We start from the raw sequence: 18,617 nt of genomic DNA on the forward strand, positions 1-18,617 counted from the left end.
TTCGTAGTAAAGTATAAGTTTGGTGACAAACAATACAGAAATCTTGTCGGTCAATAACAATCAGTTTAACTGATAACAGTTGCGGAAAAATAAACTGATTGAAAGATAGAATAACTAACTGAAATGATAACACACAGAGATTTATGGATTTTCGGAGAACTAAATACTCCCACGTTATCACAAGGATAGGATATGCACTAAAAGATTTTGATCGATACAAAAATTGTACAGACCCTACTTCAGCTTGGACTTAACACTGCCAAAACTGAAACTCTTAGTTAACAACAATTTCACAGTTCGACGACTGATCTTAGAACAACTGATCTAGTTAAAGATCGAATGTAATATAAAATAGCTTGTGCTAGTTAGCTCGAAAGGTAGCCTCAACTGCTACAAATGAATCTTATAATTGTGAGATTTTATACTTTGAGTACGAATAAATCTCAGCAGAGTAAGAGCAAGGTTTTTGAAAATAGTTCGTGTGTATTTATCGACTGTTCTTCACGCCTATTTATAGGCTTTTCTTTCAATGGTAACATTAAATAATATTTGAATCTTTATAACCGTTGATTGCCACGTCAATATTCTTCTGATATTCGCACATTGTAGACTCTGAAATGCGGCGTTCAACTACGAGTTGCAGTCTGCTTTGTACTACTATCGGTTGAACGGTTGAATGTCCTTTTCAACTGATGACGTGTATAGCTGAATGATCAGCTGATAAGCAATAGCTAGGTAAGCTCACAACTGAATGAATCAACTGATCAGTTTCCAACTGATCAGTCAGTTGTCTTCGGAAGTCCAGTTAATCTCAACTGATCAGTTTCCAACTGATCAGTCAGTCGTAGATTCAGTTCAGCTGGTATCAGTTGCCTTTAATAATCTGCGCTACTCTTCAGTTAGGCAAACTGTCAGTTGAATTGTGTAGTTCGATTTCTTTATTAGTTAGTCCGATAAATATATAGTTTGTCAAACAGCCGAAATTATGTTTCCAACAGTAAGTGTTTCCACAACGATTTCCAGTTAGGACGACCACATCAGTTGAGTCTCTAACTGAACAAGTGTGTTTATCAAACTGAACTGCGAAATTATATGTCACATAACTGACTGATGCTTATCAAGTTATACTTAAAATTCCCAATAACAAAACATCTTTAATTGTAAAGTTACCATGGATAAGCTTACTCTTACCCACAGTTTTAATTTTGGAGTTGTCTCCAAACTGATGTTTGGTCCAGTATATTTGATCAGTTGAGATAGCAAATTTGCATCTCCTGTCACATGCCGCGAACAGCCACTGTCTAGATACCAAGTTGATTCTTTGTTTGTTCTTGTTACGTGCAATCACACACAGTATATAATTTTGGTAGCCATAATCATTTGGGTCCTAAATTGATTAGTCTTTTAGGAACCCAGACTTAGACCAGTCTAACTGACTTCCCAGTTGTTGTGTTCCAAATGGTTTTTCTTGAATTCTTGGCAATATGTGTGTGATCTGAGGATGAAAAAGTATGATTTGTATCATTTTTAAACTGATTGTTCTTTTGATATTGTTTCTGAACTGACTTACAGTCGTAGTAATTGTAATAGTCATTCCTTGAGTACTGATTTTTGTAATTGAATCGTTTAGGTGATCAGTTTCGTGAATCAGTTGAACTCTCAGAGCTATATCCGATTCCATACCGTTTGCCTTTGTTCTTACTTTCAGTCAATTGAACAGCTGGTTTACTTAGTTCTGAGAATTCATTTGCCATAGTTGATTTTACAAAGGTAATGTTCCTTTTTTTCCATTCAACCTTGATTGTGTATCACTTGCAGAATTTTCATCATGACTGTTAAAGCCTAAACAAGGTTTATCAGCAACTAATTTTTGTGAATTCTGCTTTTCAGTCAATGCAACTGAAGACTTGTTCCAAGCTTGAATCAGTTCAGTATGTTTTGAAATTTCTGTTTTTAACTGACATATCAAAGCTTGATTTTCAATCATTTCAGCTTTTGCTGTGCAATCTACCTTTTTAAACTCAACAGTTCAACTGACTCATCAGTTTCTGTTTTATTGTCATTGAGATCAGTTTGCTAAGTTCTAACCTTATCAAATGATCGAGCAAGTTTGTGATACTCATTTATCGTGTCATGCAATGTGATAATGAGTTCCTTACGAGTGAAATCAGTAGAACTGAATTCAAATACATGTTCACTTGCTGACTCAAGTTCAGCATCATCTGCCATTAAGCACTTGACTTCCTCTTCAACTTCACTTGAACTGATTGGGCTTTCTGGTTCTGACTTGTCACTGTCAGTTTCTTCCCACTTAGATTTGCTCTCTTAAGCCGAAAGCACTTCATGTTTCTTTTTGGATGATTTCTTGTCATCCTTGGTTCTTCTTCTATGTTCATAGGACTTCTTTCCCTTTTCAGTTGATCCTCGACTGTCCTTCTTTGGCTTAGGACAGTATGCTATGAAATGACCAGATTTGCCACAGTCGTAGCAAGTATAGGATTCTTCTTTGGACTGATTTTTTTGATATTACTTCTGGAAGATTCCTTGATTCCTCGTCATAAACCTTCCAAATTTCTTGACAAACAATGACATAGCACCATTGCTCAATTGATCAGCAGATTTGTCAACTGAATCAGTTGGTTCCAGTCTAACAGCAGTTAAAGCAGTTGTGGCAGCTGGTGTAGAAGGTTCTCCTTCTTTGGTTTGTAGTTCAAACTCATAAGCCTTTAGATCACCAAACAAGTCATGAAGTTCGACCTTATTAAGATCCTTTAACTCTCTCATTTCCATGGTTTTGATATCCCATTCTTTTGGAAGACCACTGACCACCTTCAGTACCACTTCTTTGTTTGAATACACTTTTCCAAGTCCATTCAGCTCATTGATAATACCACTTATCCTCTCATCATATTCGTGCATGGATTCTCCAGCCTTCATCTTGATGTTGTCAAATTTCTGAACATCAACTAATAGCTTGTTCTCTTTTGTTTTCTCATTTCCTTCACACAGCTGGATCAGGATCTCCCATATCTCTTTGCCAGTTTTGCACCTCTCTATTTTGTTGAAAGTGACTTTATCCAGCATTTTATATAAGATATCCTTAGCCACATTATCTAGGTTGGCTTTCCTCTTATCCTCAGTTTTCCGTTCCTCTGTTTGCTTTTCTATGCGATGAAGTGCCCCATCAGTAATGGAAACTGCTGTATTTGCTTTTAGGATCTTCATGGGACCTTCAGTAATGACATACCACATGTCGTCATCTTTTGCAACTAAGTTAGCCTGCATTCTGATTTTCCAGTCCTCAAAATCTTCTCTGGAAAACATCGGTATTTTATTGAATGGAGAGCTGTTAATCAGTTTTGTGAATAAAAGTATTTTGAGACAAGATTAACTGCTCTGATACCATTTGTTAGGATCAGTTGATTGGTTGAGATATGTTTAGAAGATGGGGGTTGAATAAACATTCACGATTTTAGAATATTTTCGAATGAAGTGTCAGTTTTGTGACAAACCGAAACTAGAAATCTTGCCAGTCAATAACAATCAGTTTAACTGATAACAGTTTCATAAATAAACTGATTAAAAAATAGAATAAGTAACTGAAGTAAGAACACACAAAGATTTATGAATGTTCGGAGCTCGAAAAGTAGCCTCAAATGCTACAAATATATCTGATAAGTGTGAACTTTTTGATTCTTGAGTAAGAGCGATAATTTCAGCAGGGTAACATCAAGCTTAAGAGAATAGACTGATTGATTGTTTCCTCAACTGCTCTTCTCATCTATTTATAGGCTTCTCTTCAACGGTAACATTATATATAATTTTAATTTTTATACCCGTTGATTGCCACGTCAATATTACTCTAACATTCGTACACTATAAGCTCTGAAATATGGCGTTCCACTGTGAGTTACAGTCTGCTTTGTACTGTTGTCGGTTGAATGTCCTTTTCGACAACTGATGACGTGTACAACTGAATGATCAGGTGATAAGCAATCGCTGGTAAACTCACAATTGAATATATCAACTGATCAGTCAGTTGTCTTCGTAAGTTCAGTTCAGCTGGTTTCAGTTGCCTTCGATAAACTGCACATTAATCTTCAGTTAGGCAACTATCAGTTTATTTTTGTAGTTCAGTTACTTCAAGCTAATTGATCAGTTAGTCTAATAAATTAAACAATTAGTTTGTCAAACAAACGAAATTAAGTTTCCAACAATAAGTATAGTCATCCATCCTTGAATATTGAGAATTGTAAGAAAAATTGAAATTCGAGGTTATTATAGTAACATCACTAAGTCATTATGGGTCTTTTTAAGTTGCAATTTGCGAACGAAGATTTAGAAGGTAATTTTAATTGAAATAAATGAGACATAAAGACTTTCTAGAATTTAAGTTTTATCAGAGTAGCGCAGCGTAAGCGTGGATTTTTGGATACTAGAACCGAATCTAAACTTTGGGTTACCAAGGATAAGCGAATTTCGAAGACGAAATTCAATTTAAGGGGGGGAGATTGTAACCCCTCGAAAATTTAAAGATCCACACGAACCACATGCACGCAAGTTATTAAATTCTTATGTATTTTAATTAAATGTTTTAATTGCATGGATTAATTATGTGGTGCATATTGACATGTTTAAAATATATTTTTCTACATGGTTGCATTAAAATGTATTTTTAAATTATATACGAGTTGCGATCGAGGAACAGAGACCGAGGGCTGAAAAACAAAAAATGTTTTTATTGGTTAATTATTTTTAATTATTAAAATTAAGGGTGATTCGTTTTCTTATTTTTGGAAAATAGGGGGTTTTTGAGGTGATTTTATACGTCGGGACGTAAATTTTATCGGTGTTGGTTTTTTAACAAAAATATTAACGTTTTGGCAACCCACTGCATAAATTCACAAACTTTATTAAACCAAATAATTTTAATATTTTAATTAAGCACTAATGGACTTTTTGGGCCTAATTAAATCCACTAATGAGCCTAAGCTTGGTTATTATCTTAATTAACTACTTAAAATACAAATTTCATCTCATACGCTACCATACCATCCACGCCCCACGCCCCATCAAGTTGCAAACTCTCTCCCTCAAACACAAGACACGGCACACACCAATTATTGAAGTAAAAAGCATCAAACTTCTTCAAAGTTTCAAGGGAAAAAGCATCAAACTTCCTCAAACTTATTCAAAGTTTCAAGGAAAAAGCATCAAACTTCCTCAAATTATTGAAGGAAAAAGCATCGTCTTCGTGTCGTCGTTCTTCGATTCGCCAACGTAAAATCATATGTTTAATACGCAAAGGCACGCCATATTCTTTCTTTCAAACATCTATCACACCATAGTATTTATTTAATTGTGTTTTGCATGAAAAACAAGTTGCATTGTGGGGACCCGGACGCTAATCAAGTTCTTAATCATCATTGGGACTAATTAATCAATTATAAAATAGGGTCTAAATTTTTTCTTTTAAATGCGGAACGTAGTGACATAAAACATACATATATACTTCTCAGTATATAAAAGTACAAATCCTGTACCACATACATTTATTCAACTAAGGTTTAAACAGCTAATGTCAAGTGTCCAACCCTATCTCTAATCCAAGTCCGGAGCCTCCACTCTAATCACGATCTTTCCTCATCTCCTGGACCCTGATCCTGTCCCACCTGTTGTCATGTACACATACAGACAAGACAACAGCCGGATAACTCCGGTGAGAATAAATCCCAGTATAAATCAACGAAACATGCAATCATATCAACAAATATAAAGCATGTAATCAAGTAACAGATATATGTATCAAAATCTGAAACATAAACAATCATAGGCTGTCGACAATGCTCATGACTCTATCATTCAGACTAGACTCAATCCTAGTCTAGGGATCCCGGTTTCCAGATGTGGTGTTCCTATATCGAATTCCGTAATAGAAGGAACAGTAACTCCATTACTCGATATAACCAAATATGGTGTTCCTATATTGAATTCCGTAATAGAAGAATTCCAATCCTATTTACTCGATATAACCAAACATCCGGTGTCATGACCTAACCGTCATGGACTGTAGCTCTATCGCTAATATCCTATCTTGAGACATCGTGCAATGTGCCCGTGGCGATCCCGCTACTATTAGGCACTTCCGTCTACAAGATTTCTACACTATCATGTGACATAGTGCAATGTGCCCGTGGCTATCCCACCACTATCAGGCACTTCAGTCACAAGATTACTCGTTTAATACCTGCTATCTATAATTCAAGAGAACAAGTACATCAGTCAAATCAATGCAAATATCAATACAATAAAGTAAAGTATGTGATTTAGGGAAACTCAAGTCTCAATCGACTTAAGTCGATCTCCCAATACCACATTGACTTATACCTTTCGTCCGTCGGTTCCTGGTTCAGTCGAAGTCCTGAGTTCACAGTCTGTCTGGCAATGACAATGTCAATAATCTCATGTCAATATACCGTTCGAATCAATAATATTCTGATCAATTTAGATTTAATTCAAATCAATGGTATAACGGTACAATTTCAATATCCCTGTCAACACAACATCGCCAGATAACAGTTACAATCCATAACCCATATCCAATATGATCTATAATCCAGTCACAATTCAAATCTATCCGGTATAACTCAATATACCCTAAAAATTCATAACAATTCCCTAATCAGTCCGTTTTTCAATCTGACTTCGATTCTATGATGTCTAACATGTCAAGAACATCATATGTGAATCATATTCAATTCTGACAATAGCATAATTTCAAAGTATGTCAAAACGTAGCAAAACTTACGTCAAGTTGTAGCCTACGTCGATAGGATTGTAGTACTGAAGTCAGATTACAATTCGGACGGACGGATTTCACATAAAAGGCGTAAGGATTTTCAACAACTTTCCCCTGACCCTTTTCTCGGTTTTCTTCCTTCTGAATCTTCAAAAATGAAGGATATACGTATATATATCCTAAGTTGCTCGGTTAATGATACGCGTCACTTTTTCATGAATTTCGGTCGCGCTCGGGCGATGGTAATTTACCGCTCGGGCGCTTGCTCGGCGCTCGGGCGGTTGAAACTTACCGCCCGAGCGTGGGAGGTTCTGTCCTCACCCTTCATCCTTGGCGCTCGGGCGGTCAAAGACTACCGCCCGGGCGCCACATCTTCTGTCCAAGACGTGTTTCTATTGAACTTTGGCGCTCGGGCGGTCATTTCTTACCGCTCGGGCGCCACTAGTTCTGTCCAAAAATTTGCACACTTCATATATAATCTTATTTCGTGTCCCGATTAATCTTTTCATAATCATATCAATTATAAATCAATAATTACAAATTACCAGGATTAAATTCTCGGGTATTACATGCATCATGTTATATTTTCATATTTGCATGTTAGGTGATTTTAAATGCTTGTGTTTTCATCCAAAAATCATGTTTTATGTTGTTCAAAGGGCTGCCATTGTTAGGGTAAGGATTAAGCATGTTTTTACACGAGTTACGGTCCAAATAACACAACTAAAACGTTGTACATCATGAACATAACAGAAGCTGGAACCAGCAGGTGTCATGTGTGGCTTGAGGGCTCAGTTTTGGGAGTTAAGGGCTTGGCTTGGGTTTGGCTGGGACAAGTTATGGGTCAGGGAAAGAGTCCTAGCCATGCTAGGGCTCGAGTCATGGGCTGGGGAAGGGCTAGGACTCCCACCCGAGACAAGGCATGTAGCATACGTAGGTGTGCAGCTGGTGCATAGAAGAAGGGGCTCGGCCTGGGGGATCTGGGCTGGGCTAGGTCGACTCTTTATGGTCCTAGGAGGGTGGTTGAGGGGCTGTTTCAAGGGGTGGCTCGGTGGTTGGGGACCTAGCAGTAAAAACGTGGAGTCCTATCCAAGTAGGAGTCTCGGCCATGGCTTGCATCTGCTGGTGTGGCTTTGATTCGAGCTTGTGGTCTGCTCCTAGGGGTTCTAAGGGTCCTGTAGGGTCCATAGGGGGTACGGCTTGAGGTTGGCTCATGTTGGTTCAAGCCTGGCTCGAGGAAAAACGAAAATGGCTCAAGGGTAGTCTAGGTGGGTTATTGGGCTGTTTTCTGCAGCTTATGTGTAGCTTCGGTTTTGGAGCTTAGGTTCAATTCCAATGGGTTATAATGGTCCAATAGGGTTCCTAGATGGTTTGGTTTGGGTTTGGCTCGAGGTGGCTCGGGCGTGGCTTGAGTAAATTGAGATATGGCTCTGTGCGTTTGAATATGTGTCCAAAAAAAAATTAAAGAACTACAATTGAAACCATGGGTCCATGGGTGTGGCTCATGATTTGGAAGGGTAGAATAAATAATAAAATGCTATGTTTAAAATTTGATATCAAAATAATGAGTTTTGGATTTATCCGGGATTTAATCGTCATACGAAACGTTAATTAAAGGAATAATTGAATCGCCGAGATTTAGGCTTAATTAAATTATGGAAAATTATATTTAAGCTCAAATAATTATTAAAAGACTAATTTTTAAATATGAGAATTTTATATTAAAGTTTAGTTTAATTCAGGATTAAAAATTATTAATATGTTATATTTAAAGATTAATTTAAAAGTCCTCGATTTAGGCTAAATAAAAATACGAGAAAATTCATGTAAGCTTAAATAATTATGTGGGATAGTCTAGAGTCGGAGGAATTAAGAAAATGTCAAAAACGTGAAATTTTACATCTAAGGGTAAAACGGTAATTTTACACCCAAAATTAATAACTTTCGTGAAAGTGTCCTGAATGCTGTTTTATATGCTAATATGATTATTTTAAATGTTTATGAATTTTTATATGTTAAAATATATATTTTGAATGTTTATAATTTAATATGTCAAAATGTTATTTTATATGTTATGATTTAATATCTTAAAAGGTTTATTTTAATTGTTTATGATGTTAAAATGTTTATTTTAAAATGTTTATGGCTTTTTATGATTTTTATATGTTAAAAAGTTTATATTAAATGTTTACGGATTTTTATGATTTAATATTAACATTTAAAAGATATGTTGCATGCTTGGTTTAAAAGAAAAACGTTATATGCATGTTTAATTTTTATTAAGTGATGAAAATACGAAACGTTGAAGGAAGTGAAGTAATTGTGACTAAATATGTTGGAGATATCGTGAGGGTGAAGGTCCCAGTATGAGTCTAACGATCGTATTTCCATTGATAGGAATACGAACACGTTAATATGTTAATACGTTGGCTAAGGCCCAGTTGACCGATGAGAGTGTTGCTGGTGTCCCCCGCCACCTAGTACTACGGATTTATAGATGGATTCATCGCCCAATACGAATACAAGTCACAATTATCGATCTTAATTCAACGAAAGGAATATGAATATGTTGATACGAATATGGATATGAATATGAATATGTTTATGATGATATAAAAATGTTTATGCACAAGTTTACGAAAATGTTTATGAAGAGTTTATGAAAATGTTCATGTTTAAAGATGATGCATCATTATGACAATGTTTTTATTTAAAGATCGTGCGTCAAGAAAATGTTTACGAAAATGTTATTGTTTAAAGTTTATGCATCTTCATGAAAATGATATTTTAAGTACAAGTATTTTTACGATGCTTGTGATTTGTATATGTAGTATTTGTTATCAAGATTATGGTGTGTTGAGTCTTTAGAATCTCTAGGTGTGATTGATGCAGGTGATTATGATAATAATATTAATGGAGTTCTTGATAGTTGATCTGAATGGACTGAAGGTGCACATAACCCGAGGACCGACGCTAGTTTCCGCACTAGTTTATGATTTATGATTTTAAGTATGTTAAAGTGATTTTATGACTTTTATTTATGTTTATGAGTGGTTTTGAGATATTATAGTGTGGGCTATACTTTTCAAATAATGTTTTTAGGTTGGTAAAACTTTTAATGATTTTATACTTTAAGCTATTTCTTTTGGATTTTTAAATGTCAGTTGGTTGGGTTATTTTAAAATGGCGTCAAAAATAATTAATTATTTTATGCAAGTGTTCGGCCGATGCTAGTAAGGGTTTTTAAAAAAATCTAGTACTTTTTAAGAAAACAAATAGCAGACGTTTTAGATAGACTCTTGATTTTGGATAAATTCATGAATTACATTTTCAAAGTTTTTTCTTGGAGGTTTAACATAGGGAATATAACTTGATGATTTTGGTTATTTTGAAACTATTGTTGTGAAGTTTGTGCATCATTATCATTCTTCCAACTAAAATTAAGATGATTTTTTCATCCAGGATTATATGATTGTGAAAAAGGATCTAATATTGGTTTTTATAATTTTTAACATAATTTGCTTGTTCATGGAGACATTCTTTAAATGAATGTAATGTTGGACAATCTTTTGTAGAATGGTCATGTGTATCACATATATGACAAACAATTTCTTGAATACTTTTTAATTGACCACTCTTTTTCATTTCTAATTACTCAATTTTTCTTGCTAAAGATGCAAGTTTAGCTTGAAAATCTATATCATCTTTAAGATTATATATACCATCCCCATTTGTTGAATTATTGATTTTAGTTGTTGGTGGTTCTATTGTACCTATATGATCTCAATTTTGAGTATTTTCTGCTAATGAATCCAAATACTTCATAGCTTCATTTGGGTTTTTTTATTTTCAAAAGTTCCATTACACATGAATTCTATCATTTGTCTATCTTTAGGTATTAGATCTTCATAAAAGTGAGAAACTATTCTTCATGTTTCAAAACCATGATGTGGGCATGTATTAAGTTATTCTTTATATCTATCTCAACATTGCTAAAATGTTTTTCCTTGTTTTTGAGAAGAAGTTATAATTTGTCTTTTAAAGAGTTTGTTCTATGGGAAGGGAAAAACCTTTTCAGAAATTGTTGTTGCATTTCTTTCATGACCTTATTGAACTCGATCTCGAATTTTGTAGCCATGTTTTAGCTTTATCTTGTAAAGAAAAAGAGAAAAACTTTAATCGAACTATATTCATGTTAAAATTTTGATCATTATAAGTGTTACAAACTTCCTCAAATTCTCTTATATGTAAATATGGATTTTCTGAATCTAAGCTATGAAAATTCGGTAAAACTTGAATAATTTGAGGTTTAAAGTTGAAATTATATGCATCGGGAGGAAAAACTAAACAAGACGGGGCACTAGTTCTAATAGGATTCATATGGTGCCTAAGTGTTCTTAATTGATCATATTCTTGATTATTATTATTATTATTATTATTGTATTATTATTATTATTATTATTGTTGTTGTTGTGATCATCATCATCATCATCATCATCTTGATTATTTGAATTATTACCCATGTTTAAATTATTTTCAGATACTCGAATAAGTTTACCATTTTTTTATGACTCCATACTCATATAAGTAAAACACAGTTATAAATAAAACATAAATAACAAATATAAACTTAATTATGTACCTCTCGGCAACGGCACCAAAAACTTGCACTACTTAAATTATAATTCACCCAAGTGTAGGTTGTCTGCAAGTAATATATTTAGTAAGTTAGAGACCGATCCACAGAGAGGTTATTTTAAGTTTAAATTTATTAATTTATAAATTACCAAATGCAAGAATGAAGTTTACAAATTATTGATTTTGTCAAGACTTAAGGATTTATTCTTTGTTTACTGTAGTATTGTTTAATTAAAAGTAAAACGAAGGAAACCACCATAAATAATTGTTCCAAGAAAAAGAAAATTAAATATTTAAACACATACATGATATAATATAGTTCCTACTATAAAATATTTAATTAATCGATATTTTATATATGGTATCTATGATTAAAAATATTACTGTATAAATATAAAATTGCATAAAGTAAACTAATTTTTATAAACTTTTATTTTTTAATTAAATAGGTGTTATTTGACCTAATTTATCTAGGATTTATAGACCCAATTGCTCCTAAACGCAAAGGCTCAAAACCTAAGCCCATCAACATATAAATTAAAATCTATAAAAAGAATTCCTAGGTCTTTTGTACCCCCTAATCAGCCGAAATCCCTCACACACAACACACACCAAATTTCGAAAATTCCTAGGGGAGAAAACAAGGAGTCTACGTCACCCGTTCGTCCTTCTTCGCATCACACGCCGACGATTGTATATTCGAGCGTTTTAAAACAGAAAGGCATGTTTCTAAATTCCTTTTATGCATCATTCAATCCATATTATGCATATTTTGTTTATTTTTGCGTGAAAAATAGTGGAGTTCAGATTGCTTATCGTTTTAACGATTATTTTTAAAGTTTTGAAGATTTTTACGTGTATATGAACGTGTTATGATTTTCAATGAGTACGCTACCAACATAGGAAGTTTAAGGGATGGAATAAGGGCGGTTTAAGGTGGAAATGAGGGCCAGACAGTTAGCATGGGCACTCCGCGTGGTTAGCTAGATGATCCTAGGGTTCGAGTACTTCCCATGGATCCTAGGTCTCAGATAAAGGGAACAGATTGGGGCTTTGTTCAGGGCCTGTGTATGGCTTGGTAGAGAGGCTAGGAAGAGTTCGTGAGGGGCTGGATGTGGTAGCAGCAAGGGAGAAGATTCCACATGCACAAGGACTCTCCCATGCATGCGCGCAGCTGGTGTGTCTTCGGAAAAGGGGTGTGGCTCTGTTGGGGCTGGCTGGGATGGTCCAGCAGGGTCTAGAGGGTGGTCCAGGGTTGGCTAGGGCTCGGTGGAGTCGGCAGTTAAGTAAGCGCAAGAGTCCTAGTTCGATTAGAGTCCTAGTGAAGCAAGGAAACTAAGAGGGAACTCGCGTTGTTGGTTCCTTGATTAAGGGGATAGGTGCGTGGGTCAAGGCGAGTCCAGGGTGTTCAGTGAGGGTCCAGTAAGTTCAGGGCCTGGTCTGGGCCAAAGTGGCTCGGCCATGGTTCGAAAAAATTGGACCGTGGCTCACTGGGGGTTAGCTAGGGTATGGTTTTTGGGTTAGGAAAATAAAGGGTTCGAATCATGGTCTACGGGGGATGGTTCATGGTTCACGAGGGTATTTTAGGAATAAAAAGTTTATGTTTAAAGTTTGGATAGAAAATATTTAAGTTGAATTAATTAGGTAATTAAAACGCTTTACAAATGATTAATTAAGGAATTAAATCAAAAAGCCCGAGTTTACGTCAAATAAAATATTAAAAATTAAATTGAAGCTTAAATAATTATTTGGGATAGTCTCGAGTCAATAAAAGTGAGAAAAAGTCAAAATCGAGAATTTTAGGGTGCAAGGGCAAAACGGACATTTTACACCTGCGTAGTACAAAAAGGGTTGGCAGTGTCCCGAGGCATCATAACGCATGTTAAATGATATTTTTGAATGTTTATGATGAAAATATGAGATATTGTGAGTTAAGGTAAAGCTGTGGAATTTTCACCGTTAAAAATGCTCTTTTTCGTATGTGGAAAGAACACGATATTTTACGATTAAAAAAAAAATTTTGAAGGATGTGAATTGACTGTGACAGAAAGGATATGATATATGATTTTTGAGAATATCGTGAGGGAGAAGGTCCCAGAGGGAGAAGGTCCCAGAGGGAGCCTGTTTACAGGAGAATGTCCAGAGGGAGCCCAATGATCGTATTTCCATTTTACATCGGTGCCTAGTTTCCATCCTCGTGCGCAATGTTTAGCTAATATTGATCAGTAAACAAGAGGATAAATGCTAGTCACTTTCAAATATCAAACTTTACCCAAAATGATAAATAATTGAAAACTTTACGATTTGAAGATTTATGATTAAATTGTGCTTACAAATTATGCAAGTTTATTTTAAATAAAAATATGATTTTAATTCATGGACTTGTATATATATTATTTGTTAATTGATGATTTAGATATATATTTTTATGCACTTGAGATTTTAAATGAAAAAATTATTTTGATTTATGGAAATGTTGAGTATTTTAAATGATGAGTTTTGAATATTATAATGTGGAAAAAAAATTAGTATGATTTTAAAGTTAAAAAATAGTGGACGTTTCAGTTGAAATCAGAGCCAGGTTCCCCAAAGGATTGTGTTGCTGCCACTCCGATAAGCACAAGAAGTGACGCCTCAACTATGTGAGTTTTTATTGCTTTAGATTTTGTATGTTGAACTTTAAGTTCTTTTATGGTACATGATATAGAGTTAAGATGCATGTTTTGATTAAAATGTTAAATGGAAGTTGGTTACGTGGTATGGACGATTTGTACAGAGATGTCTCCTAGACGAGTTCTTCGTAGGGATAATGAGGATAGACATGAGGAAGAGATTCTATAGCCCCCACCTAATCAGGATTCTAGTGCCCGTGTACTAGCCGGTATGGCTCGTTTACTAGAGCAGCATGTGGGAAATTGTATCACCCTTCTTTTATACTTGACAAGATTAATGATACTTATACTCATAATCAAAATAGGGTTTGAATGATATACCTATATTATGAAGCAATTCAAACACTATTTTGATTATGAGTATAAGTATCATTAATCTTGTCAAGTATAAAAGAAGGGTGTTACATGTTAGTTGGTATCAGATCCGACCTCTCCTAGTACGGTGTGGTTCGGGGACGAACCAAGTGGAAGCTGGTGGGTATATAAGGCCCGAGGCCGATGAGGGCGGGAGGTGATCGCCGGTGCCATGAGGTTGCACGGACAATGAGCCGCTCCTAGCAGGCTTCTATGCGGAAGGAACATGAATGAACCGATCATGCACCAACGTGTTCCCTGACGATGTTTCTGGCATTCCACCAGACAGAGAGGTGGACTTCTCTATTGAGCTCATTCCCGGGACAGTGCCGATATCTAAGCCACCTTACCGATTAGCGCCTGCAGAGATAAAGGAGCTCAAGAATCATATTCAGGATCTACTGGATAAGGGTTTCATTCGCCCTAGTTTTCCTCCTTGGGGCGCTCCAGTGCTGTTTGTTAAGAAGAAGAATGGCAGCATGCGATTGTGCATCGACTATTAGAGCTGAACAGAGTCACAGTTAAGAATAAGTATATGTTGCCTAGGATCGAGGACTTATTTGATCAGCTCAGGGAGACTCGGTGTTCTCCAGGATAGACCTTCAATCCGGATACCATCAGCTGAAGGTGAGAGAGTCAATTGTACATAAGACAGCCTTCCAGACGCGATACGCGCACTTTGAGTTCTTGGTGATACCCTTCGGTTTGACGAACGCACCAGCTATTCTTCATGGATCTCATGAATCGCATGTTTCAGCCATATTTAGATCAGTTCGTCATAATCTTCATTGACGATATTCCGATCTATTCGTAGAGCATGGAATAGTACAGTCAGCATCTAAGGACAGTGTTAGAGACTCTACAGGATAGGCGACTGTATGCCAAGTTCAGCAAGTGTGAGTTTTGGCTCGACATGGTGGCATTCTTGGGCCACATTGTATCTCGGGATGGCATAGAAGTCGACCCCAGTAAAGTAGAGGCAGTCAGAGATTAGCCAGCTCCGAAGAGCGTGACAGAGATCCACAGTTTCTTAGGATTGGTAGGTTATTACAGGAAGTTTATCCAGGGTTTCTCTTCTATTGCGGTGCCTTTGACCGTCCTGACGAAGAAGAACGCCAAGTTTATCTGGGGATGTGAGTGTTAGGAGAGTTTCGATAGACTGAAACAGGCCTTGACCACAGCGCTGGTGCTAGCTATGCCATCAGAGCAAGGAGAGTTTGTGGTATATACAGATGCATCAAAGCTTGGGTTGGGCGCAGTTCTAATGCAGCAAGACAGAGTGATAGCCTATGCATCCAGACAGCTGAAGGTTCATGAAAAGAATTATCTGACTCATGACCTCGAGCTAGCAGCAGTGGTATTTGACCTGAAGATCTAGAGACACTATCTGTATGGAGAGAAGTGCAGGATTTTCACATATCATAAGAGCCTGAATTATTTTTCACTCAGAAGGAACTGAATATGCGATAGAGGAGGTGGCTTGAGCTGGTTAAGGATTATGATTGCGACATTAGCTTCCATTCGTGTAATACTAATGTAGTTGCAGACGCTCTGAGCAGAAAGCACGCAGTGATTGCCCATCTGTCAGTGCAGAGACCGCTACAGGCTGAGTTTCAGAGATTTGAGCTTGAATTTTATGCCAGGGGCGAGGCCCCGAATCTTGCTACTCTGACAGTGCAGCCGACTCTGAGATACAGAATTCGAGCAGGGCAGACTTCTGATGTGCAGTTATAGAAGTGGAGACAGAGGGACGAGGTTAAAGGCCAGAGACTGTATACGGTTGTGGATGGCATATGAGATATAGGGACCTCCTATGGGTTCCTGACAGTGATTCCCTTCTAGTAGATATCCTGAGTGAGGCCCACAGCATCCCGTACTCCATCCATCCAGGGAGTAAAATATGTATAAAGATCTTCAGACTCTGTATTGGAGGCCAGACATAAAGCGGGATATTCTGCGATTCGTCTCCGAGTGTTTGACTTGTCAGCAGGTTAAGGAAGATCATCAGAGACCTGCAGGGAAACTGAGACCGCTCCCTATTCCCGAGTGGAAATGAGAGAATATTACTATGGATTTTATGACAGGGCTTCTGAGGACTACTGGAGGAATTAACGCCATCTGGGTGATTGTTGATCAGCTCACTAAATCAACTCCTTTCTTACCGATCAAGAAGACATTCACCATGACTCACTGCAGAGCTGTACATCAGAGATATTGTCAGACTTCATAGGATTCCAGTGTCCATCGTGTCAGACAAGGATCTGAGGTTCACATTTGCATTCTGGAAAAGTCTTCACCAGGCGCTGTGTACGAAGTTACTGTTCAGCACCGCATTCCATCATCAGACAGACGATCGGTCAGAGGACTTACTACGATCGTGCATGATCGAATTCCAGGGTAGCTGGGAGCCGAAGTTTGCTCTTGTGGAGTTTGCATACAACAACAGTTATCATGCATCGATAGGTATAGCTCCATACGAGGCACTGTATGGGAGGAAGTGTAGGTCTCCAGTTTACTGGGATGAGTTAGGTGACCGAGCAGAGTTGGGTCCGGATATTGTCAGACAAACAGCAGATCTAGTGGTCAGGATTAGAGACATGATGAAGACTGCACAGAGCCGTCAAAAGAGTTATGCTGATCAGAGACGGCGAGATCTTGAGTTCGCAGTAGGGGATCATGTTTTTGTGAAGGTCGCACCTATGAATGGTGTGATGAGATTCTGGAAGAAAGGCAAGCTCAGCCCTAGATTCATCGGACCATTTGAGATCCTAGAGAGAGTTGGGACACTCGCATACGTAGTCGCTTTACCGCCGAATCTGGCGGGAGTTCATAATGTTTTCCACGTCTCTATGTTGCGTAAGTACATGTCGAATCTTTGCATATGCTTAACTATGAGCCACTTCAGCAGACACCGCACTTGTCATTCGAAGAGAGACCCACTTAGATTTTGGACAGGCAGGAGAAGAGACTCCGGAATAAAGTGTTCCAGATGGTCAAAGTCAAGTGGCTGAATCATTCCGAGGAGGAGGCCACGTCTTCCACAGAGACCGAGATTAAGAGTCGCTACCCGGAGTTATTCGGTACGTTCTAATTTTGAGGACGGAATTTTAATTAGGGAGAGAGTTGTAAGGTCTAGGAATTTAGTTCACGTAACCTGAAAGCATGCAATCTAGGATTTTATTTTAAATTATGTTTTTAATTATTTTTATGTATTTTATGAATAATTCATGGATGATAGGATTTAATTCATGAAATTCTAATAGTTCATGTATTAGGGTTTCTAGATGAATTTCACGTTCGATCGAAAAACGAAGACTGGAGAATTTTCTGGAAAATTATTTTAATTATATGATTTATTTTTATTAATTACAAAAGGTGTTTTTAAGTGTATTTTTCAAAAATAGGATTTTATTGGGTATTTTTACCCGCGGGATTTTATTTTTAACGGTGGTATGCAAATTTTATCGAATCGGGGGACTTTTTAAGCGTTCGTCTAATATTTTCAAAGGCTTTCCAACAAGAAATATTTTTGGGAGTGTGTTTGGATTTAATGGACCTATTTTTAAGTTTATTGGGCTTAATTATCTTTTTAAACTTTTAATTTTCAAATTAGGGCTCATTATCTATTAGTTTATTATATAATTAACACCTAAACACATCTCAACCTACACCTAATATTTTTTATCAGCCGACACCCCCATTTTCAGAACCTTTTCCTCTCGTGTTCACACAAGCAACAGCTGATAGGCTCGGCTGTCACCTGTTCTTGCATCAAATAATTCCCTGGCGCGTTCTATCTTCGTTACCCTTGCGTGAAACATCATCAGGCATGCTTTGTATCATTTCTTTTCACATCATACATGTTTTATATACTGATTAATGTGTTTATGCATGATATTTTTCGATCTAGACATGAGGAGGGAAAAGCTCTCGATTTTTGTTGTGTTCATTCATTTGTTTTTGTTGTGGCTCACGGCTTTGATAATCTATGCAAGGGGCTGCTGTGATGGGTTTCTAAGAGTCTAATATTGGTGTCACATTGTGTTTGTGGGAGCCATACCGATCAGGGTTGCTGGGAGTGTTAAGATCGTGAGAAACATTCCATGGGGTGGCTCGGCTTTTGGTTAGATCGAGGGTAAGGGGAAGCTGTTGGT

The sequence above is a fragment of the Primulina eburnea genome, chromosome 5 (assembly GCF_022965805.1).
Source record: "Primulina eburnea isolate SZY01 chromosome 5, ASM2296580v1, whole genome shotgun sequence".
NCBI classification, from domain to species: domain Eukaryota; kingdom Viridiplantae; phylum Streptophyta; class Magnoliopsida; order Lamiales; family Gesneriaceae; genus Primulina; species Primulina eburnea.